Source organism: Elaeis guineensis, chromosome 1 (assembly GCF_000442705.2).
Source record: "Elaeis guineensis isolate ETL-2024a chromosome 1, EG11, whole genome shotgun sequence".
NCBI lineage: Eukaryota > Viridiplantae > Streptophyta > Magnoliopsida > Arecales > Arecaceae > Elaeis > Elaeis guineensis.
In genome coordinates, this window is record NC_025993.2 from 2700157 (window position 1) to 2708799 (window position 8643).

At 36.6% G+C, this 8643-nt stretch overlaps 1 long non-coding RNA gene across 1 annotated transcript; it reads right to left on the bottom strand.

Moving 5' to 3' along the window:
- Positions 1 to 5118: 5118 nt before the first annotated feature.
- Positions 5119 to 8357, bottom strand: LOC140854689 (uncharacterized). The gene is made up of 2 exons (XR_012137875.1): positions 7695 to 8357; positions 5119 to 5427 (listed from the first exon to the last, which is right to left on the bottom strand). It is a non-coding gene; the product is annotated as an uncharacterized lncRNA (long non-coding RNA).
- Positions 8358 to 8643: the final 286 nt, after the last annotated feature.

Genomic DNA, 8643 nt, shown 5'->3' on the forward strand with positions numbered 1-8643 from the left:
TGCATGTCTTTGCTGGTCAAGAGCTAACAAAATCGTTGGCGGGAGATCCCTTCTATGTTGCTATGAAGACCTCCACAAGAGGAGCTCCATTATGCTCTTTGACCGTAAAGGATACCATTGCCACCTGTAGGCAATGGCGCATCTCTTTCTTAGTATAGATGTAAATTTTTCTGCCTTCACTGTCCCCATACCTTCTGAATACAAAACTATTTAAGAAACATATCTATTTTTTCCTCTTCTGATTGTTTTCTTCTTCCCGCTTCACCAGTATCCAAGTGATCCAGTGTCATGTTTCCAGAAAAAACTACGAGAAAGCAAGACAGCACCAAAGGATCACATATCAAAACAGATGAAAGAGTTGAATCTCATTCGGTGCCAACGTGTCCCAAAGCGCCTTGGTGCCGATTGGCGCAGCCTCCCAAAGAAGTAGGTAAACTCTTTTGTTGCAACCAATAACGATTCTGTGGGTATTAATTGTTGCCACTGTTCTTTGCTGATTCAGATTGATTCAAATGGTTATTTAAGATTCTTGCCTGTGTACATATAATCTCTTAAAGCTAAATAAAATCTGTGACCTTGCGTAAAGAAACAAAGGTCTGCATTGCAGCTTTTGCATTTCATTAATACCATTATACTTGGCTAGGGATGGAAATAGGCCAGACGGCCTGTCAGGGCCTACGGCCTGACCTACTATCGGTCTGACCTGATCTGATCTATTTATCTAAATAAATCAGATATAAATTTTTAAAAAAAATGTTTAAATAAATAGGTCAGGCCTAAAATTCTAAAACCTAATCTGAAAGCCTGCAGGCTGGCCTGTATAAATTTTATATATATATATATATATATATATATAATTTAATAAAAATTATTATTTTATTAATATATATAATTAATTAATTAATGATCTTATCCATCAATATTCAATTATCTTAGTCCTTTCGAGAATCAAGAAGATGAAAGAGTCTTTTTAAATAGACTTTCAAGCCAAATTTTTTTATTTTGTAAAACAGATTAGGCCGAGCCTCATTTTAAACCTGAACCAGTCCAACAGACCAGGCTCAGGCTAGTATTTTACAATACAGACCTGGCCTGTTTAAGCCAAAGCCTGGCCTGGTCTGACCTATTTCCACCCCTATACCTCGTTGGACAGGTGAACACAAGGGGGAAAAGGAAGAGGAAGCGCACACCAACGGGAGACACACATGTGGCCAGCTGTCAGGGAGGGAGGAGCAGAACTCCTTTAAGCTAGTGTATTGCTTATTTTGGTTTCAGTTTTGATGAATCTCTCTTGGGTTTTGCCATGGAGCTTCGAAGGATAATTTAATTTTTTTATAATTAATTTATTTTTAATTATCGGATTAAAAATAAATGATTTGAATTTTTCTATCAACCATTAGTTGGAGTTGGAGCACCAAATATGTATGACTGATACGGTAAATATTTCAAATATTAAAATTAAATTGAATATTTTTTTTCTCCTGAAAGCTTTGGTGAAAGGGTGGAGTTGGAAAATACCAGAGAAAGAGTTGGTGGAGGTGTGCATGGAGGGCAGAGGAGGAGGGGCGGGGCCAGGCAGCGGTGTCCTCACCAAGGGCAGGGGTGGGTGGGCGGAGCAGGAGGCGGCGTGCTTGTGAGGGAGGGGGATGGGCGGTGGCCTGCGGCGGAGAAGAAGAAATGAGAGAGAGAGGGGGTTAGATGGGTGGCGGCACGAGTAGGAGATGGCATGCTTGTGGGAGGGGAGGTGGGGGGGGGGCGGCTGCTTGCGGTGGAGGAGAAGAAAAGAGAGAGGGTGGGGGTGGCATGAGCACAGGGGCCTGCAGCCTGCAGCAGGGCGGCACAAGCAGAGGGCAGTGCGCTCATGAGAGAGGGGGTGGAGTGGGTGCAGCTTGCGATGGAGTGCGGCACAAGCAGCGGAGGGAGCGCAGTCTAGGCGGGGCGAGTAGAGCAGGCGACGGTGCACTTGTGGGAGGAGGGCATGCGGCCACGAGCATAGGGGTCGGAGGGTGCGGCCTATAGTGGGACGGCACGAACAGGAGGCGGTGTGCTTGCGAGAGGAGGGAGGACGGCACGAGCATAGGGGTTAGAGTGTGACCTGCGGTGGAGCGGCGCGAGCATGGGAGCCGAGGGGAAAAAAGGCTGGGAGGCGAGCGGGAGGTGGCGGGCGGCGGCGAGGAAAAGTGAAGAAGAGTATGAAAGATAAAATATTATTTTTTAAAAAATAATAAAATACAAAAAAATAATAATATAATGTCTAAATTATTTTTTTAATAAAAAATATTAATAAAGTACTATAGTAAAATCTTTCTTTCTTCGGAGGCTGAGAGATCGGTATGCTCGGGATTCTGTTAGTTCCCATCTTTGTTTGCATTTTTTTGGCTGTTCCGCATCATTCGTAATTTATTAACCAATGAAATGTGTGTGGTGTTTATCTACAATTTGCTATCAGAGGTATTTCATTTCCAAATGCAAGTGTTGTATGAGCACAATTTCAAGAATCGGATTCGGACATATGCACAGATATCTGTCTCCGTAGAAGAGAAAAATGAGATATAAAATATGTAAAAATAGATAATTTAAGTTAAATTATATATTATTTTAAATATTATGTAACAAATATTATCATATATTACTTGTTAAGTTTTTTTTATCATATATGTTTTTCAAACTTCCTAATTTATTGAAAGAGATAAGAAAAATAATATTTTATAAAATTATTTCAATGTTTACATATACTTGATAAATCTTTAGAAGAAAGATCACTTTCCAAATTAGTATGGTGCTTGAACTCATTATCGGAAGGGTCAAAATGGCCACCTATCTATAAAAGCTAGAAGAGAAAAAAAAAAAAAAAAAGATTAGGAACCAAAATGTTTGGCATATGCCCAAGTTAGACGCATATCCAACGTGCATTCTTGGAATTGGACGTGTGTCCATGCAGCAAAGCACGTGAGATGCATGAACCACCAATGAAGGTCTTCCTACTGCACCGCACCGCCATAGATACTTAGGTTGCATTTGATTAGTCATTAAAAAAATATTTTTTTTTTTAATTTTTAAAAAATAAAAATTTAAAAATAATATTGGATAACATCGTGAAGAGTAAAAATTAAAAAATACAAAATTTAATTTATATACAAAATAAAAAAAATTATTTTTTAAAATTTATTTATTTATTTTTTTTGCTTCTCCAAGTCTAAAATGTAAAATAAAAAATAAAAAATCTGAATTCTTTTCTCTCGTCGAGTTTTTCATCTCCCCATCCTTTTCTCCCTCTTTTTTCGAACTTTTTTCCTTATCGAGATCTTCATCTCACGTCCCCAATATTGATTTTTGCTTTATAACAATGTAGTTACCAAACATATTTTTTATTTTTTTATTTTTATTTAATAATAAAAATTAAAAAAAATAAAAAAATATTTTTTAAAAATTAAAAATCAAAAAGTGTAACCAAACGCACCTTTAAAAAGCCAGCTAACATGCACCAATGGATAGGTTTCTTCGTTGCCCCAGTGGAAGTGTCAGGCAAGAAAATGTTTAACAGGCTTTGATTAAGCCACTGAAAAGCAAATCAAATTACAAAATATATAGCTTGGCACAAAGGAACAAAACACAGCACCAAGCTCAAAACGATATTAAACAAATACAATCCTGGAGCTGAGAGCTGTACTTCCTTCTTTTTTGACTGAAATGGGAGGCAGAGCCACCCAGGTTTTCGATTAGTAGCAGGCTTAAATAATAAGGAGACCCACATGCATGTACAGATGGCAACGGTCTGTGCTTGGAGCTAAAGCAGTAAAGCACACAATTGGGAAGAGTGAGTCGAATGTTAAAGAAATGGTAAAGAAATCATGTTTTGGGAGGATGGTTGGATGAATGGAGTCCCACTAATAGTTGTTTGTTGTTTTTGCTCCTCTTTACATTCATGTCATAAAAAGGTGTATGTTTGTTGCTTCGCAATAGAAGTTTGAGGAGAGTAATGGCATGTTTGGATAGTTTGGTCCAAAATTTTATAGAATTCATATCCCAACCACCAAAAAGTATTGGTTTGTAAGTTGGCTAGGCTTATGTTTTCAAATATCCAAGATCACCTTTTAAGTAAGCTGACCCAAATTCCATGGGGAGGAAAAAAAATGACTGAAGGGAGAAAATCTTACAATTTTTTTTATAGTCCTTTGTTCTTGTTTTCCATATTATATTTTTTGTTTACTTTCCTCTATTCTTTTGTTCTTCCTTGATTTTTCGTTGCTCTTCTTTCTTGTCGAATTATTCCTTAAAAATTTCATATTAATTCCTTGAGTTTTGAATAAAAATTTCTTTGGTAAGAGGGCCTTTAACCTCCACCCATGCCCTAATGAAAACAAATTAAAAAAGAAAAAAGAAAATCCTCATCTACCAACTAGTCTTAAAGCTAACTTCTGACATTTAGGATTGCTCAACTCTCTTAATAATCTACAAGTCATATTGTTCCGAAGCACTAAACACTCTGATCGATCACATTCCTTTCACGCAATATTCCCCCAATAATGCTAGCTAAAGCAATATGCCCTAATGCTTCTTCTTCTTCCATTGAGAATTTCTCCAATCCATCGGCAAATACTCCCATTATATCCAAGAATCTTCTTTATCTCAATCTGTGCCCAAAATTCTTTCAAATAGACAAGACGTAGCCACAGGATAAAAACAAATGAATCACACTTTCTTCATGCATGCCACAATGAGGGCAACAGTTAGGAGCTAGCCTATTTCTCCTCTTCATGTTGTCCTCAGGTCGAAGCTTGTCATTGATAACTAACCAATTAAAAGCTTTGACCTTCACTATACTAGACAGTTAATTAACATTGATCTTGATGTCTTGGGGAACTGGGAAGAAAAGGGATGTTCTTCAATGTAAATCTCTTTCTCTGAAAGCTGCTCGTCTTGCCATCTTTAACTACCATTTTAGCTCTAAAGAAAGCCTTTTTAGTCTTCAGTGCATGTCTCTGAAAGCAAGAGACCACACAACACAACATTCCATTACCTCTTTGCTGAAATTTAGACAAACCATTTCTAGATAAAATTTAAACACACTACTTTTTCTTAGAAAAACATTACACATGGATAACCAAAGATATTGCATATATGTAATATTTAACATTGGATCATTTCTGCAAATCTTAATGCTTGTTGCCTTTCTATCCAGACAAAAGAGGAGTAGAAGTAATAACAAGAAAATCTTACACAATACGAGCGGCGAAAGAGACAAAACATTTTGTCATTGCACTTATAACTAGCCTGAAAGCAGCTGATATTGACATATACTTCTAAATGGTTAGGAGCTGAGACTTCAAATCAAGGGCCTCTTCACTTCTACTTCTTTAAGTTTCCTTTCTTGCTATGTTTACCAGTACAAGTGCCATAGCCCAACTGTAGACATAATGAATTGCCCTGCATGCAATACTTAAAGCTTGTTATCACTGAGCAATCTTGGTGAAAATGGAGTATTTAAGCATTGTGCGTAAAGAGAACTCATCTACAGATGTAAACATATCATCTTATATCACATTTTCGACCCTCAATATTGATATTTTATAGGAATCTTCTAAAATGACTGATATCTTATATTCTTCTATTGATGTATGGGGTTGATTTTTATGCCTAGATGCATTTATCGATCCCCTTATGTTTCTTTTCCAATCTACATACTTTTTCAATTATATTGGTGCATAGAAAAAGAATTATCTACTCTTACAAGCTAAAACATGATAACTAAACTTGATGGTGCTGGTGGTGATGTGCATGAGATCAGGCTTACTTGCAAACTACGAGACTTCAATCTTGTTCGGATGGTAGCACATGCCCACTTATCATTAGTTATATATGGAAGCTGGGAACTTCTCTTCCCAGCCATGCCTCTTGGAGAGTCCCTTCCACTTATTGTTCCCTTGGATCTATTTAGCACCCACTAAGTTTTCAAGTCCTTGATATGTCCATTGGACAATTTAACTGACAATATTTTAGAGGACCAAAATTTAGTTATCTTTTTAAGAAATAATAGCAGCTTATCTTCACATGGTATTCCATGTACTTATTTTTTGAGCAAAACATGGAAGGATCATCACTCTTCCTATTGAGAAAATGAAAAGAAGACATATGCTTGTTATATTACATCATTTAGATCAATCTATAACTTCAACAAGACGTTCATCTGATGCACAACACGTTAATGAGGAAGAAGGGCAAAATATTAAGTTTAGAAAAAAAAAAATTATATGCACACATTTTTCAGTACCTGAAAAGAAGATCAAATGAGAAAGTTTTGGCAAATGATAACAAAAACATGATGGAGGATTATATACATTTTTCAGTAATACCATGGCCATAAATAATGATGACTCGAGTCCACCGGTTGGCACCTCTATCATCAGCACGTCAAGAAAAGAGTCTCAACACACAAACATGGTGTAATGTGCTTCAACCATTACTCCCAAAGACAATACTTCAACCAAAGACTTGGTTTTGATAGAGTTTGACACAAACACTCGAGTTGATAGTTGGACGAGCCTATAATTACTTAAAACTAAAAGGGTCCCTATCAATTCTGATATGGGACTATTCCTAAACATCCCATGTCATCTGTAGAGCCCGAGGGACGGAAAGGGCAACAAGGCATGGGAGCATCAGAAGGTAAGATTAGCTTCGGTACCAAAATAAAAGAGTTCAATGCAAAAACTATAGTTGATACTGTAAAGACCACAAGGGTCCCTACCACTTTTGCTGTGGGCAGTTTTGTGATAGATATGGAGAGAAAAGAGACGAGCCAAAACATGTGGACATATATCATTCAATATCGAGCAAGAGCTCAAGGGGGGATGTGTGTAAAATGGGTCACCACTGTGGTACGTGCACACACAAGAGTAATAAAAGATAATAATACACAAAACACACACGTTACTAACAAATTAAACTATTTTACCTAGTAAGATACTCTTATTTTCTTTGGATAGACTGCAAGAAGCTATACATATTGTGGTCAGCTATATTCCAATGCTCTTAACCTCTCAAACTCTTATAAAGGTAGAACTCGATCCATGGTCACTTGGTAGAGCTATCAAAGACTATACCAATTTGGTAAGCTAGCACCTTCAAGGTACTCCTATTTTTAGTTCCAAAGCATGCGACTTGATTTTTAAGCAATTTATCATTTCTATAAATAAAAAATAATAACATAAAAGCAGTTGCAGTCAAGGCCACGATAAGTTTTAAAACTATCCAATGCTCAAGATAGATGGAATACCATGGCATGCATGCAAAGAGTTTGTTACATACTTTTCTATGAAGATGCATGCATAGTCTTCTAGAAAGATCAAACATATAATATGTAGCAAGTAATAAATTCTGAAAAATAGATATATGTAGCAAACAACTTGATGGATCCAACTGGATCTTAGTAGCAAATGCACCAACATTATTAAAGCACTTAATTCATTGGGTTTCATCATCAGATGAATCGATATAATTGAATATCTATAGTGCCACATTTTCATCTTGGTTTACACAATTTGCTTAGAAAGGCAATCACCTTGTTTTATAATAAATACCGAACCTTAATTTAAGACCATAAATTTTATCCAGCTCTAATGCTATATACACGAAAGAGTCACACATAACATTTAATTTTAATCTAAAATAGTAAAGATCACTGGTAACAATACCTGCACTATAGCATCTGTAGCAATGTAGGATAGGGCAAGATCCGCTTTTACAATAGGCTACACCAATCAGCACCAAGGCACTTTGAAATATGTTGGCATAGAATGAGATTCAACTCATTCATTTATTTTGATATGTGATCATTCAATGCCACCATGCTTCTTGTTATTTTCTTTTGGAACCATGACACGGATCACTTTATATTGGTTGAGAGAAAAATGATACTAAGAAGAGGAAAAACATGGTATGATTCTCAAGTTGTTTTGAACTCAAAAAGATATGGGATACAAAAGCCAGAATAATTACATCAGTAGTAAGAATAAATTCTTAATTTTCAGTAGATGGAAAATCTTAGATAGTATCCCATACAGAGCATAATGGAGTCCTCTTGTAGTCTATTTCATGGCAATATAACAAGAACCTCAAAGCAGGGAGATTTTTAGGCTTTGGTGGGCAAAAAAAATGTGTTATGGTTCCAGCCGGTCATGCCAAGTTTCTCCAAGAGAAGTTCCCCAAACAAACATCTTTTTCCTAGACTTGGACACTCCATAACTCCAACTTCTGAGGAAAAAGTGTCCCAATCTAGAAAACAAGCATTTCTCCAAGCAGCTTCTCCTAAGGATACTTGATCTCAATAGCCAGAATCATTACATTGTTTGCCAAGCAAGTGCTAAAGATTTCCCTGCCTATAGATTCCTCATGAAAAGCACCGTACAAGTGGATCTTAATATGCTTAATTGTATGGTGCCATCAGATCTTCCACCTATATTGAATATTAGCATCTATTCTTACTATTGATGTTATTATTCTGCCTTCATTGTCCCCATATCTTTTGGTTCAAAATCTACTTGACAACCATATCTAGTTTTTCCTCTTCTTACTATCATTTTTCTCTTGACCAATGCAAGAGATCCAGTGTCATGGTTCCAGAAGAAAATAAGAAACAGCATG